We start from the raw sequence: 17,116 nt of genomic DNA on the forward strand, positions 1-17,116 counted from the left end.
AATGTTGGCATTAAACTGACAGCATACTGAGTTGTATTTGAAGGAAAATTCCCAGTCCTGAAAAGAAACATCATGCAGTTTAATTCGACTATGAAAGTGTACAATCTGTTTAATGCTCTCGTCTGTGGAAGCTAATGTTTACTGAGATAGAGTTAGTGGTGTGTTTGCTGACCGCATGTAAGGGTTTTCATAAAACGAGTGCCCTTCCCTGCTGTCTGTGGCAGTCCTGTTGATGAACTCTGCAGTAAAATTGTCAAAAAGGTGTTTGGCAGCTATCTGGTTTAGCTAGCTGAGAGTCATGCTAACGCTAATCTAGGATTTTCACATGCAGGAGGCCAGAATTTGAGTGTCTATTACTACAGTGAAACAAGTCACTCCATCATGAATGTCAGATATGAGAAAAACTTTTCTATGCTTTTTCCATTACAGATTATTAACTGTGAATGACTGCAGCTAGTTTGCTGTGTTTAATTCTTTGGATTTGGCCTTCCGATGTTGATTAGCAATTTTAAATTAGGTCATTATTTCTAGTTATTTAACTTATAATTTAACTAACTTGATGTTTACTTTATTGGTTATTATATTTCTATTGTAACAGAGTCGATTTTTGGGAACATTACACAGTTGTATTTCATTAATGTCAGTGATTCATCGATTGTTGATTGTTAACGAGGTCAACTCAGGAAATTGCTAAAAATTTACATCCCTAATCTAGACTGAAAAATCTTAATAACGAACAGAGGAATTTAGAAATCATCAAATGAGATGAAATTATGCAATTATTTGAGTTTTCATGTAACTCCACCATTGACTCTACTGTTCAATACTTTTATCTGTGACCAGTTACCTTGACAACAGACATTTCCACCATCCCTGTCAGCTGTAGTTTGTATTTACTGTAAATGTTAGCAATGCTAACATGCAAAATTAAAATGATACACTTGGCAAATGTTCTTGCTTAACATTAGCATGCTATCATTGCCATTGTTAACATGATAGCATCAGCATTTAGCTCATAGAACCACGGTGCATACACAGTTGTAGGGTTATAGAGCTGCTGGAATTAGAGTCTTGTTTTAAAAACTAAGCAGTTTTTATTATAAATTACATAATATAATGTAATACTGGTGTTGTCTAGCCATACAGACATTTTCAGTTTTATCTGCCCAGGATGCTCAGATCAATATAAAATTTATCTTTAAACCTTTAAACAGATCCACATACCTATAGGTGACCATTTTTATACTGAAGAAATTACTCCAGTGGAAACATCACATTCTGCATTGTCTCCACCTCCACTGTATTAGGAGGCAGAATTGTATTTAGAAATTTACCCAACAGAACAAAGCACCACCAAACAACAATGTGGCACATCACATATAACTGTTTTTACAGTGTTTGTTAGGGTGAATTTTCACTTCAAGCTTACGCCCTCGAAGCCAGACTTGTACAGAATCTCTCAGGGAGTGGGAGACCAACAAGTTCAAATGGGTATACTGGGAGGAACAGATACTCAGGACAATACTGGCTGACAGAAACAAAAGTAGGCAGAAGATAAAATACATGGGGGCAGATTATAACGTGACACTATGAACCACAGACTGCAGGGGAGGAAGGAACACGTCAAAATGATCTGGGGATGCCTTCAGTGCCAACACAACACAGTTACCAACCCATAGAGAAAGCAAACCACGCTCCGGTGTCCCCATGCTTATATCCACGCACTGGCGATGGTATCCTCATCTCTTTTTTTTCCCTTTTTTCAGCCTTGCCTGTGGTGGAGGGGGGTGGGGGTTACATTGACCCAGTTTTATCATGGTGGAAGTCACTATCACTCTGATCACTTTCCTCTCACACACTGTAAAGTGCAGGCTGGCTAGTGGCATTTTCACTCACTCATAGTCATAACTAAAGCCACAGAAAGACATAAAATACTCAGAGCACACCAGTGATGATCTGACTGTTTTATGTTGTCGTGGTATTTCACAGCAAGAATAGAACACAATGCAGTAAAACAATACTCTGGAAACATTGCAGCGTCTGGCAGTTATAATGATCTGCTTTGTCATTTCATCAGGGGCTGTTTCACGAAGTTTCACTCAAATATTCTGCATAATCTCCTTAATTAATCTTATTTTTAGTGGTAACAGACACAGGTACTAAAGTTTTAACCTGTCCCTCATGTTTATAATGCTTCATTGTGTGACACGTGTGTCTGTCTGTGCTCTGACTGCTTATCTGCAATAGTGTACTGCATGAAATAAAACCGCAAAATCAAGGTACATTTAGACGAAAATTAGAAACAAATTACAATGAAATGATTGAAGTAACTACATATATATTTACTCAGATACTGTATCTTACTTGAGTATGTCTAGTTCATGTGACTTTATGTTCTACTCTCCTCCATTCATACAATAACCACCGTTTGTCGACAGGTTAAGATTTTACATTAAAAAAAATCTATGCTCATTAAAAACAATACATTAATAAAGATTAAATCTGTGATCCCACATCCTTTTCTGGTATTTACAAAAAGACTGTCTGGTCTGTGCCCTTCATTACATTTCACATGCGTATAAGTCTTAAATGTTCTTATTTGAACAACTCTTTAAATTACCCAGTAATTCACAAATGAAGACAGTGAGAATGATATATTTTTAATTTAGAGTTATGTAGCTAACTTTTGCTAATACTGTATATGAACACATAAGAATTATGTTGGATCTGTGTTTAAATACTAGTTACAAACAGACTGGTGTGAAGAGCTGAAATGAGTTATCAATCAGTTGTCAGCTAATAATCAGCATCTAGTTTCATAATCAGTGGGTTTGTGTCAGTTTTTTAAAATAGAATAAAATTTCTCTGATTCAAGTTTCACTATCTTCTGGTTTCTTTAGTCTTTTGTGACAGTAAACAGAATATCTTTGGGCTGTGGATTTGATCAACATGTTCACCATTTTGTATAAGCTAATCAATTTATTGAGAAAATAATCAACAGATTAACTGACAATGAAAATACATATTTCTCAAAGCACTATTGATGTGTGAGTACTAACAATCTAATAATAGATCAGCTGCAGGGGATAATTTTTTATGCGGAACAAGTACAGACCTTTGACTCTGATAAAGACAGCGTTAAAACGTTAGCCTATTTGCACAACAAAAAGATCTGAATTAAGCCAAGAAGCACCTGTTTCAACAAGTACTGTTACTTTGATAAGCTTCACACTGTGTCACAATAATACTAGAAAATAAGACATGCTATTTTGCTTGAGTAGGATTTTAAATGCAAGACTTTCTCTTGCATTGGAGTCAGTTTACATTGTTGAATCAATGCTGAACGAGTCCTTAATATTAGGGTGCTTTTTCCAAGCTTTTGGTTCGAGTCCATTTATAAAATTGACAGAGTGAGCCAAAAGGCACTTATAAATTCAAATGTTCTGTCATATCTGTGCTTTTGTCCTCTGAACCTGCCAGCAGGCTGCAATGACAATAAAATAGTTCAAGGCAATGAGAACTGTTGATTAGGAGGTTAATCGAAACTGTGTTTAATTAACTGTGTTTACATGAAATCTCTCCACTTGTTGGGTCCTAATTAATCTGCCTGCCTAACATATTAATGGAATGTGATAGAAGTGTGTAAGGTAGCCACACATACTTTACATGCTGTAGCTGTTTCAAAAAAAAAAGAAGAAAAAAGCCTCATAAGTCTGCTTCACATGGAAATTACAGCCAAAACAGCACACAGTTTACAGAGGCTGGTTTGATGCTTGTCAAATTAGGAAACTGTTGATTTCATGATCAAAAAAAACAGACTTGTTCTTTTCAGTCTGTGATTCGACAGTTTGTTATTGCTGCCCCCTTGATAACAGTTTAAGTTGCCAGATACCAAATTGCTTCTGAGGTGGCAGCCAAAAAAAGAACAAAAAAAAAAGAACCCCAACACAGAGCAGAGTGTTATTGTGCAGTGGCAGTGCACCGACACAAAAAGAACAGGCTTACTGCTGACTAAGAAGTGCTTAAAAAGGAACTCTTCCATCAATTTAATGACCCAAATCAATGTCTGACTGACTCGGGGCCATCACACAATCTGTGATGGTACGTCGCCCCTTCTTTGTAAGAAGTCCCTGCAGCATATTAAACAGCAGACAACTCATCCCCAAGATTGCATAATACATCTGCCAGACATATCTGATGACATGGATAAAGTAAAATGCAAATGAGTTATGAGCACCTTTCAGAGGAACTGAGCTGCCCAGGATCCTATACGAAGTTTCTGCCTGTGACTTACTTACATTAAGGCTGAATGAACACAAGGATGGATGAAGGAGTGGAAAAGCTAATGCGCGATCAGGTATGAATATTTAAGGAAAAGGGGGGGTATGCTAAGCTATGAAATCATATTAGCTGCTGCTGAGTTTGAGCACATGAAAGTGTAATGACTTGAAATGCAAACTCACACAGATGAAAAGAAATATTTAAAAAAGAGAAAGGAAGAGGAGTGCCACTCTGTTCCAGTTAGTGAGAGCTGCATGAGCCTCTGGGGGAGATCATGACGCCTCCCTCGGCTCAAACCCACCAGCAGAGGAGAGATAACAGCTTTATAGTCACAGGCAGGAGACAGAGAAAGCAGAGAACAGTACACATGCCAAAGTGACGTGATGATTTAATTTTCCCCAACACCTGAGCAATACCCGCAATAACAAACAGATTAAACAGATACCCTCTGCCTCAGGAAAAGAATAAATCCAATCAGGCGATAAAATTTCATAAATTTCGTCTTGTAAAGCGGAGAAGAACAACGTGTACTGACATGCATGGCTTGCCGGGGCCTCACATACACAACGGGAGACGGCGTGGCAGAGCGACCACTCTACAGTGATCCATCAGTGTTGATTCAGGCAGCGTGGTGTGCAGTCCACCTCCAGCTGCAGAGGCGGTGCAGTGAGTGTTTTAGGGGACAAGCTGTTGAGGGGGCTGGTGTTTTCGGGAGCAGATGGCTGTCTGGCTGCGGAAGATTGATGGCGATCTTTCCGCTCCTTCTCTCCGCCCCAGTTTTATGCAGCCACTTCATCAAAAAGCACCTGACAGCCAAACACCCACGCAGCACAGTGGACAACACCAGAGTGGAAAAAAAACCACCAAGTCAATAATGTGAGCAGCCTCCATTACTGGCTTCTAAAATGGTTTGAGAAAGTTTTTTTCTCCTCACAGTAAGTGAAGGGTTCTCGAGCATGTCGATGGCAGGAAAATTAGTCATCTGAGTCACTTGTTTCCAGAGGCTGATGAGCAGGATGCTTCTGTCAGAGGACAATCCACATCTCTGCGTTTTTGCTCGTGTTAAGCTCTGAGTTGGCAGAAAATGACAGAAGGCGGTGCACGTCTCTTTTTATATGCTCATTCACACGCATAACCAAAGTGACAGATGGATAGAAAGAGTTATGGGCACTGGAAACAAAGGAAAGACACAGGAAGATGCTCACAATAACACGCATAGCAGCACTGGGTGTCTAACAGTTGGTGGCACAGATTCTACTGCAGATTTATACGTTAAGACGCAGACTGAGCTTCACTGTGGAGCTGCTGATATGGCTACAGGTTCCTGTAGAGAAAACCATGAAGTCAATGTGTTTAAAAAAAAGTGTAAAAAAAAATGTGTTGACTGCTTTTTACACGATCAGCAAACTGTAATTTATTACAGATTAGAGCTGTGACAAACTGAAGATAAGAATGTAACAGACGCTGGATGTCTTTACTGGTGTCTCAGGTCAGTGCTGCTGTCATCTAGTGACTGTAAATTTTATCTTACTTGAGCAGTGAAACATTCAACCTTGTCCTTATTGGTTGGACACTCACTGTGTGACTCTGATGAGAAGAAAAGTGTAACATCCAGCCTGGAATCATGAAAAGGCTTGAGAATAAACCACAAGCCAGTGCGCATATTATCAGAATGTCCTTTTTTGCATTTCACATGTTGTTTCATGCCACATAGTTACAATGAATGACCCCCATCCCCTCACTTTAACCCTAACTGTAGCTATTTTGTGTGTTATTTTATTGTTTTAAATTGTCAAGACAAAAGCTCAAATTGCATAGATGTGAAGAGGCATGATATTTATACGCTAGCAGCATCAACAAACGTCCAATTTTGGTGGCAGGAGGAACAGACTACTTGTAGTAAAATCCCCACATTTTCACAATTATGAACACTCCCAATACACACATATTTAAAGTCTGATGAACATATACGTGGAGTCGGCTCTGTTCTAATTAACACCACATCAGAAGCCATCAGTGTGACTGAATTTTCTTAAAATGAATGGTCAAAAATTCTAATGTCAGTTTGCAAACAGCAGTTTGTTTATTACAGCTCAAAACCAACATGGCAGATCGTCTGAAAACCTTTTTGTGTTATATTCCTCAATAGTTCTTCTGCAACTGATGCAGTTCTATTTTCAGAAACCAAATGAATATAGGCACATGTGTGCTGGTCAGCTCCAAGTCTGTTGTTATTTCAGTGCAACATAGCCAGGTTAAACTGATTTAATATGCTGCAAGTACTAGCATTTGATGTGGATTTAGGCTTAAAAAGCTAGCAGTTAGAGTTCGCTGGTGGCAGCTTTGTTTCATTTAGAGATAATGTGCAATTTTTTTTCTCCTGCAACTGAATAATTGGTTGATAAATAGGTATGGCTTTAGTTCACAGAGATCTTCTTGGTTGATTGCAGCCCTCATGGAATCTAAATAAAACCAGTAACATAAATTGGTAGCTTAATAATATCATCTATTACTGTTTGGACATTGCAAATACACAATATATGTGCATTTGCAATGTGATAGCAATACACATCTCCAAATTTCAAAACATGAGGTTAAACAAGAAAAGAACTGGTTATAATATTAAATAAATAGTTGGATATTTTGGGAACATATTGCCTTTCTTAGAGAGAGATACAGCAGTAGAATAATACCACCGGGGAGCTGGTTGCAGGATGACTTTTTCGTGGAGTCCTGTTAACCTTACAATGACAATAACACTCCAGTGGACACTGCTTCTGGTCAGGAAATAGCCCTAAGACATAAAAACTTGTCCTTCCACAGATTAAACAAATGAGATGTAATGTGCAAATGAATGAGCTTTAAGGGCACTGACAGAGCCCAGCTTCCAGTCTTTATGTGAAGCTAAACACAAGTGTCATATTTAATAGACAGACATGAGAGAAGTATCAGTCTTCTCATCTGACTCTTGACAAAACAGTGAATAAATCTGTCCCCCAAAATATCAGACAATTCCCTACATAAAATGGGCTCATTTCATATTTGCAAAAACAATGTTCTGTCAGCATCTTATACAGCCCCACAGATTACTCCATTTCACATTCAAACCTGTGTCTAAATTGGCAATCTAGTGTGTAAAATAAAATTCTAGATGGTTCCTGCTTTGTTTTTGTCCGTTGTGTGCGACTTCCTGCAAACCAGTGGTTCAGAAAAAAAACATGTGCGCTGCCTTGATTGGCCTGAAGTGGCTCATTGACTGACAGCAAGAAACTCAAAGGAAGACGAATCAAAGCAGTTCTCTTTGTATTTTCATTTTCATACATTTCTAATTCATAGCAAAGTGCAGACTGCCCAGCATAAGACTCGCAGATTTAATTGTAAGACACAACGGTAAATTAGGCCAATTACTGTACATGGCGTGATGGGAGTGAAAGAGCCTTCAGCTGAAAGAAAATACTGGCCTCTTGAATGATAAAAAAAAAGATGCTGATATCAGAGAACAAGCTAATTCACGAATCACCAGACAGGCAGAAAATTATCAGGCTTGTCAGGATTGAAACACTTGAGCATGATTTGGCATCAGACTTTAACAAGCCAAACAACACCCCTCTGCTGTACGATACTAAACACTGAAAAGACACTTGGCTGACCATCAAAGCTTTGTGAGCAGCATTCAGGTCAGAAGCCAAGTGCTAAGCACACACATTTGGTTAAGACTACTCGTATGAAAAACAGTGTGCGCAGCATCACAGTGTGCCTAACTGTGGTGTCACAGCAGCACGTAGAGTCGTCCCTTTAACATCCCCCATGGTGGAAATGTTAATTGTGACTGCAGAGAAGTGGGCTGAAGATGGGGAAAGGCAGCAGAGAGTGAAGCTCCTCCTGCCCATCACAAATCTGATATGAATGATAATGACTTCTAGAGCACCGGGTCTGGATATCTCCTCAGCACAGCGGGAGAACATTACCTTTCAATGAGATGTTTAACCCTAAACTTTGGTAACTTTCAACCATTTAGTTACCAACAGTGAGGATGTAATAAGTATGTTAATGTGTCCTTGTATAAATGTCAGGTGTTTTTTGGGGGGTGGGTTAGCTTTATCAAATAATAATCACTTCTATCCCCACACAAAAGAATGTGGCTATGAATAGCATTTAAACCAACAAGAACTAAAAAAAATTGTAGAAATGATGCTTTAAAAATGCTTTGAAGAATATATGCTATTCTTGCAGGGTTGATGTTTCTATAACCTAACTCTGTCAATCCACAAATCCACAAAAAAAAAATCACCAAAATTTATCAGATCCAGGACTTTTAAAAAGGGGAAGAATCATTGGATTTGCAACTCTCTGAAGGTCCTTGATAAATCCCATGTGGCATGCCGTTCGTGACACTTCATCAAAAACACACTGTTGTACATGTCTCATTTAAACATTTGCCAAAAATAAAGAGTTCCTCAGTGCAACCACGACACCATGACTAACTCCTCAGCTGAACTGCAGGCTGTATTTACACAGAGTAGAGAGGCGATGAGCATGGCAACTAATTGGAGAGACTGAGAGGAAAAGTTGATGTTCAGAGTAGCATGAAGTATGTCTGGTTTGTAGACATTTTAAAACAAGGAAGTAGTAAAATATGTATAGTGTGTGGAGCCACCATGGTTTCCAGTAATGGTAACACTAGTAGGCACTTGAAAAATGGTGTACGTGTTGCTTTGATTTTTTTTTTTTAATCAATTATAGTGAGAAAAATAATCAAAGAAATTCAACATTATTATTTTTTCCTTTTTTATGATTTGTCTTTCAACTGTGTCATACTGAGTCCTGTCTACTTCTAGCCATGGTTGTGCTGTTTCCACAGAGGTCCAGGACTTTACACTGCAGTGAAAAATGACATCACAGTGAGTAAAAATGTGACAGGAGCAAAATATGCAGAGGTTTAGAGTGTTAAAGGAGCATCTCAAAGCAATTCTGGAGTGATTAGGAGATGGTGTCACATAAATGCAAAGGGAAAATGATATTAAATTGACCTGCTAAGTGCTGTGGGAAAACAGAAACAAGACTTAATAAAGTTAAATAAAGGCACCTGTATTGGATTTGTTTAAAAAAAAAATTAAAAAAATTTGACTGAGACGTGTGCACAAGTCGCTATGACTCACACTAATCAGACTTAACTCACACATCTAATGAAAGGAAATGGCTGGTAACTCAGTTGTATTTGATGACTTTGTTGTGACTCAGATGCCCAAATGAGAGTGTTTTGTCAGCAGAGGCATGATCACAGTAAAATAGTGACACACACATTATTAGAACACATTCTCCAGTTTGATTGCTACATGTCTACTATAATGCATCCTATTTTTTGACTCATTTATATTGATCCAGACAGACGAAAAAGGCAAATGCAAACGTATACGTACTGCTAGTCTGTGCTAGCCTTTTGTTGAATTTACTGTTCACTGCAATCTGTCTCATCAGAGCTCACACCACTACAGGCTAGTGAGGGGAAGTCAGAATAATTACATCACCTAATCTCTACAGTCAGCGGACAGAAAGTGATGGAAGCAACAGCACAAACCGGCCAATCAGTGAGCGGCATCACAGGACGCTTTCAGCCACTCCGCTGTTCAGTCAAACAGATTTAACACTGATACATACAGCATCATAATCCACAGACAGCCAAGGTGAAGCACTTCTTGTTCTAATTAGTTTTACATGAGAAAAATAGCAATACTTCTTCAGGGTTGCCCAGAGTTTCAGTCTACTCCTTTGCTAAAACATATCGAAAATCAACTATTTTATTCAAGAAGCAAACCAGTGCTAATCAGGTACAGACTACACCTCTATCAGCCCACGGATATGAGCTCATGAAAAGAGCCGTGCAGGTACAATGTGACGAGGCAGGAGTTTAACCTGTGTGCACTTCCAGCGGTAGGAGAGCCAAAAAATGACTATCCTAAAATAGAATCCTCAGAATAGAAACTGACAAAAGCGGCTTGGAATAAGGTTTTTTGGTTGGTTGGGATTTGAGCCCTCTGTCAGGTAAAGATAAGAGGAACAGTAATGTGCTTTGAATATATTTGAAATAATCTCTTTTAAAAGCACACTGTCTTGGTGAATAATTGCTGGGAAACTGCACCAGATGTACTCTTCTCCATCCACCAAACACCATTTTAAACTAAACCGACACATAGGATCTCACAAACAAACTGTGAAAATGATGGATGGGTGTGGAAAAGCATCAGCATTCATGAGCAGAAAGTGAACAAATACAGTGTATTAATACACACCAAAAACCTCCCAATGAGTGGGTTTGATCCTTTGTTGTTTTGAGTCTATATTGATGTGAACAGCGAAGATTTAACTCAGCAAGTTGCCTTCAAATTTAGCATAAGATACCTCACACAGACTTCTGGAATGAAGCTAAAACAGAACAAAGGTTTCCCCATGTGTGCTACAGATCCACTGAGGATTCAAACCATTTAGTCTTCTGCAGGCCTTTCTCTTCAGGAAAAAAAACAAGCCTCCTAAAAACTATCTGACACTATCCTATTTGACAGAGAGGAGCTCATCTTGAACAACAGCAACATCTGTTAGTTGCAGTGTGGTAACAACAGACTGTTCCTATTTCCCCTCTGGAGTTTGTGCCAGACCATCCTCATATCCTCGAAGAAAACCTCCAAGAAAGTATGAGAGCGCAAAAACACAACAGCATCTACAGCCTGAGGCGGCCACACATCCTCCCACTGCTTTATAACTGGCCTGCAGCATCAACATTTAGAAGAAGGAGCGCTTAATGACTTTATTGTTATTATCATAGTGACTATGAGGTTATTCTAAACATGTCTGGAGCCACAGAGAATAAAAAACCCCAATCACACATTTCAACATCTATTTTCATGTAGGAGCTTGTCAGTGGCAGAGTTTAAGCAAATTATAGCACAGCTATTTCTTAAAAGGCTTAAAAATGTATAGGCAGAGATGCTGCTTGAAGCAAGTATGAATGTACAGGATTGCCAAGATAAAATTTTGCCTTCGCATTTCTAAAATGTCATAAAGTAATAAGAAAATCCCCGTAAGGGTTGATGATATGTATTTCAGTAGCACTGACTGAATGTATTCATTTATGCAGATGACACACAACTTTACATATTAAATTAGTTTGTATTGAAGCTCGTCAACACGACAGAATTTCAAATATCAACCGGTCAAGTACCTCACAAGTCAACCATCCGCTGTCTACCTGCTCTTCTTCCTACATTTGGGCTGCAGTGTTTTTTTTCACTATCAATTCATCTTAGTTGGGTTGATCTATAACCACAAAAACTCAAAAACATTAAATTTTAATGATATGAATCAGAAAAGTTCAATGTGTGCCGACATTAGAGACATTGGAACAAACAAAAAAAAAGACTTGATTATTTAATTGACAATAGTTGCTGATTCATTTTCAATCCATTAACCAAATAATGACTGTAGCCTGATATCACGGCCACTATAGAGTTCAGTGAGCACCACATTTAACTTTGGTATCACCATTATTTACTTTGTGTAACCATGGACAGGTACAGATTTACACAATGATCATTTTGGGGTCTGTAAGATAAAAAGCATTTTGGGATTGTTGGCAGATAATGTACATTATTTTCCAAGTGTACATTTTTTGTAAGCCACACTTGTAATTGAGACACTTGGATATTGGAGGATATACTGCCTAAAAAACACCACAAATGAGGTAGATTAAGGAGTAATTGTGGAAACAACCATGGGACAGTAGACTTTCCCAGCATGCACCAAGTAATCAGCAGAAACCATCGCATGGTTATCACATATACAAACATCTTCTGTTGCTTCTATTTTGCCTGACTTGTGTGTGTAGATTATGAGATTAAACTGAAAATATACAAACTACTCACAGAGAAGATGAGAGCTATGAGATTTTTTCATGTAATGAATCTTCTCTTGAAGCCTCAGCTTCACCCTGCAAAGTCATTTTACTTAATTCTTGGTCAGTGTGTTTGATGTTAACCTTGATAGTAATCCCAAGTGTCAGTCAAGAAATGCGACAGCTATCTTCAGTTTTATTGTGGACTTTTGTATGTAATGTTGCACTTGAATATGGTGTGTTTGCTCATTTGAAAAAGAGATTTTGGATTGCAGTTCCTGGTAAAATAAAGGTTCAAAAGAATTAATGCCAGTATCTGTATGGCTCATCAATGCAGTAAATTTCATAAATATCTCATAAATATTCCCTGGGTTGATCGCCTGCTGAGCTAATCAGTGTACGTGGGTTTTGACATTTTACCGTTGCAATCATTTTAAATGAAGTAATACACAGAAGTTCTGCTGAGAAAATCAAAGTCAGTCTCCACTTTGCATTGTCACCGGAAATGGCTGCCCGTGGTTTTTTACATAGACCTGGATGATCAAAGCGTTCAGCCGTCGTCTCTAAGAGCAGCTTCAAAGTGTGAGCAGCTGAGCCGAATGATTAACCTCAGTGGAGTGATCAATACAAGTGGCCCTGTCACATTAAAGAGACATATGAACATTAAAAACACCTCTTAAAGCTGGTTTATGGCTGAAATCGGTTTGGCTCTTCATTGTTGGCACTGCAGTGGTTCTTCTATGTGTTTGTGTTGCTGGTGTGACGTTAATGAAGCTACTAAACAACCTGGGTTTGCTTTCTGAGAAAATAATAAGTAACCACTGACTGTAATTTAACATCAGTCCATGTGTGTGCAGTTACTTGAAGAACAGGCATCTAAATGAGTGAGTTTAAACATCCTGACATGCTGCACCTCTCATCAGCAGCAGCAGCAACAAACAAGCTGTAAATATTTACATTCTGCCTCTGCATTGTTGTTTATAAGGCTACTCTGCAGCCCAGTAATGGAAAATCTATTATTTCCTGTTTGCTCAGTCACTAGATGGCGCACTGCCTAATTTCTATGTACATTTAATCGCATCTTCGTAGCCCAGTGTTTGAACCTTTCTGATGAGGACTAAAGCTGATGTGGGCGACAGGCCCCGAGCCAGCAGGCCTCCTCTCTGATCCACTCTCCATGTGTGTAATTACACTTATGTGCCATCCTGCACTTGGCACCTTCACATGGCCGCAGTTCTTTATCTCCAGTAAATGATCTGCGCCGCTTATGGTTGTGGTAAACAAGCATATTAACTGAGGGCAGCGGCGGTGAACAACGCGAGGAGGCTTGTTTTTCTGCATGTTGCATCAACGTGGCTGCAAATGAAAACGCAAGAGGAGCACCAAGACAATCCAGGAGGACATTTCTCGCTGCTGAGAGCCGAACCTGACCAACACTGTCAGAGCCGCTGCACCGAGCATGAACCATCACATGCAGGCTTGCGGGCCGACGAGGAAAAAGAAGCATCACTTACATCAAGAGTGGCAGTAGTCCCGTAGTGTATTCATCATTTATGCGCAGCGGAAGGAGAGATCCTCATGTCTGTGGTGGCCCCCGAGCTGCACGACCCGATGTGTTGGTATGATCCAGATGTGTAACACCTTCCCTGCCTGCTCGTTTGCACATGCAGCCTACTTCAGAGGAAAAACAGTCAGATTTAAATAAGAAAAAAAAAATCAACTGAAGAGGAGACGTGGTGTGAGTGGAGGCTGCACGGCTCTGACGGAGTGAACAGATGAATAAATAAGTGTCATCAGGAGTGCTTGGCTCACTCAGCTGGCGTCACGTCTGAGCGTGTGTCAGTGGGAGCCGCGGTGCGTGTGTGAGGAGACGGTGACGGGAGGAGGGTCTATTGTCTCCGCTCCGGATGACATCATCCCCGACCAATGGAGGCACGCACGAGACGAAGGGCTCAGGGGCGAGCACGCAGCACGTGCGGGCTGGTAAGGGGGAGGAGGAGGAGGAAGAGGAGGAGGATGGAGAACCGAGAAAACAAACAAAAACATCTCAAAAAAACAAAACAAAAAACACCCAAACAAACAACAACAAGCACACAAAAGACTAAGTACATTTACTCAAGTTTACCTGAAATACTTCATATGACTCACACCTGTATGTACACCGATCAGTCACAACATTATGACCACTGACAGGTGAAGTGAACATCAATCATCTTGTGATAATGCAACGTTCTGCTGGGAATCACAGAGTCCTCACATTCATGTGGATGTGCCCCCCCAGCAACATCAACCCTACCACCATCAGGAGGACAATGCACCCTGGGGAACACCACAGAGCTCTAGGCTGTTCACCCGGGTTCCACACTCCCCAGACCTAAATCTTACTGAGCATCTGTGGGATGTGCCAGAATAAGCCTAATCTAGGTAGGTCCCACCCTGCAACCCACAAGATCCACACAATTCACTACCACAGGACATCTCCAGAGGTCCTGTGTCCATGCCCCACTGGGTCAGAGGAGTTTTAGCAGCATAAAGTAGACAAACACAATATTAGGCAGGTGGTCATAACGTTATGCTTGATCGGTGTACACTGAGCATGAATATAATGGCAGAAAGTGTTGTTTTATTAATTTATTTCCAATCTTTTTGACTCAGGGGAATGAGTGTTTTCATTGCTTCACCACACGGCATTTCTATCACAGAGCTGACGTCATGAAACAGCCAACTGCTGTGTACTGGAAATGATAATGTTCAGATCGTGAGTGTGGTCATGAGCAGAAATCCCAAGTCAGCCATGAGTCACACAACTTTGACGCATAGAGTGAAAGCTTCCTTTTATCAGGGATTCAAAGTCTCATGTATCCCCGTAATCCGTTTTTCACCTCAAAGATGCTGCAAAGATGGCTCATTTCACCCCGACTCTATAACTCCTGTTTTCAGTTCTGCTCTAAACAAGATAGTCTGCACTGAAAGCCAATGAGCTGCTGCTGTTTCCACCCTGGTCAGGAAGTGCACACTGTTCAAACAGTGACTGACAGCCATTTCAGTCATATTTCCATGTAATTGGATCACTTAAAGAAAAAGATGACCACTGGTCTCACACACTTTTTTTGCATCAAGGTGAAAAGAAACATTTTTGTAGTATTTTGAGCTGAAAAATTGAAATATACACACTGGAAACATGTGAGACTTTCATTAATTTGCTGAGAAAGGGCAAAACAAGGGACTATTATCGAAGGTGTCGATGCTGCTTGTGGAATGTTGTCCCACTCTATATTGCAGACACTGAAAGGGACAGGATGACGTTGCTGGACACGTCCATTCCCAGCTGTCTGAAACGATTCTTTAGAAGACAAACGGTGGTCATTCAAGTACCTGGCTACAGATCTAACTGACATGCCAGCATCCAGCAGCCCATTCCCATCCGTCTCTTGTCATCTTTGGCATCGTGTCATTTAAATAAAGCTGCATTTTAAGGTGGCCCACTGTCTGATCGTTGTCCCTAAAAGCCACACCTGCCTCATGTGTAGATTGACTCAGTGGTTGAGAATTCAGTTGAACAGCTCAAAAAGTTTTTTGTGTACATTCACCTAATTTGAACCCTTTCTTCCATATAACAAGAAATGAAATGATTAACTTTTTTCTAGGTCAGAGAAGAAGAACATTTGCATGATGCATTTATATGTTTGTTCAGTGAAGCAATACCATATAATGTAAATACTACAGGCTAAAGTTATAGTACTCTCAGTGGCCAGTTTTCTGCATTGCAAGTACTTGTGATACTTTAGGTGCATTTTACTAACGCTATTTAAAGACTCTTTTGGTGAAAATTATGTTTTTTTTACCTTGTTAATATGTCAATAATACGCTAGAAGGCACATTTCATTTCTTTTTCTTTATCTATTTGGATGGGACAGTGCAAAGTAATGAACGTACAATCTCATAAATTTACACAAGAATGTAATAAATAAGCCGGATTTAACACAAGTGCTAATTTCCATCCATTGTCCCAAACATATAAGAAAAAACATACAGGATTACAGACGTATAAAAAACAATATAGTAAAACAAAGACAATGATGGCATCATGTGCAAAATAAGCAGTCAGCACCGTGAATGTGTATTTCCACCTTTAAACTGCAGTATACTGATGACAGTCTCTTAATCACAGATTCAGACAGTCAGGGTTTAATAATAAACCGAAGGAACCAATCCTGTCAATTTGTAGGGTGGAGCTTTCTGTATTATTCTTCCTCAGAATCAGTTTCTGCTTCGAATTACTCCAATATTAGAACTTGTACCATAAAAATGTACATTTGATTTTTTTTTTTTTTTGTATGGCATATAATATTTGCCTGGCTTTCCAACAATAAAATGACTTGTTAAATGCACTACAGTATAAACAAAGAGATGAAGATGGCTCTGAACAAGAAAGAGGAAGGATGGAAGAGGAAGGAGCAGAACAGATCTAATTAGAAGTGCCCTTTTGAATGCTATTGTGCCGCTGTGAAGTAAATACATCACAATAGGACAATACATCATTCATATGATAAGACCAGACTTTATTTGAGTTATTTGTTGCTGCATTACAAGACACAGAATAAATGACAATTGTATTTTAAATAAATCTGATAATAAAAGCAGGTTAGTAAGTGAAACTAGATGTTAGCTGATCATTATTTCATTACATAATTCAGCTTTGAATATTAGCTTTGTGTACACACAGACATGCTTTACGGATTATCTTATCACAAACAATGCAAATTAACAAATTGTGTCTGCATGTATGTGCTTTTATTTTTTCATTGATTAGGCCAAAACTGGTGGATCAGACTGGGGCCTTGTCTTGTGCCATTTTTTGTTTCCTGTCCAGCCCTTGGCAGGACGTCATATAACTGGATATTCTAGAGGAAGCAATGGTGTAGAGTTACATCTAAGTCATTATAAGGT

The 17,116-nt window shown here is 39.4% G+C and overlaps 1 protein-coding gene across 2 annotated transcripts in view; it reads right to left on the reverse strand.

The window, feature by feature from the left end:
• si:dkey-175m17.7 (uncharacterized) overlaps nucleotides 1–14,024 on the reverse strand; it is a 29,507-nt gene extending 15,483 nt beyond the window's left edge. Inside the window, exons 1-2 of one of the 2 annotated variants that reach the window (XM_035951035.2) lie at nucleotides 13,681–14,024; nucleotides 1,674–1,772 (exon numbers count right to left, since the gene is read on the reverse strand). The gene's annotated coding sequence lies outside the window, so the exon portion shown is untranslated. The remainder of the gene's footprint in view (nucleotides 1–1,673; nucleotides 1,773–13,680) is intronic. The other variant, XM_023276359.3, reaches the window with a different exon arrangement.
• Between the last annotated feature and the right edge of the window lie 3,092 nt (nucleotides 14,025–17,116).

This window comes from Amphiprion ocellaris, chromosome 14 (genome assembly GCF_022539595.1).
Source record: "Amphiprion ocellaris isolate individual 3 ecotype Okinawa chromosome 14, ASM2253959v1, whole genome shotgun sequence".
In the NCBI taxonomy this organism is placed as follows: domain Eukaryota; kingdom Metazoa; phylum Chordata; class Actinopteri; family Pomacentridae; genus Amphiprion; species Amphiprion ocellaris.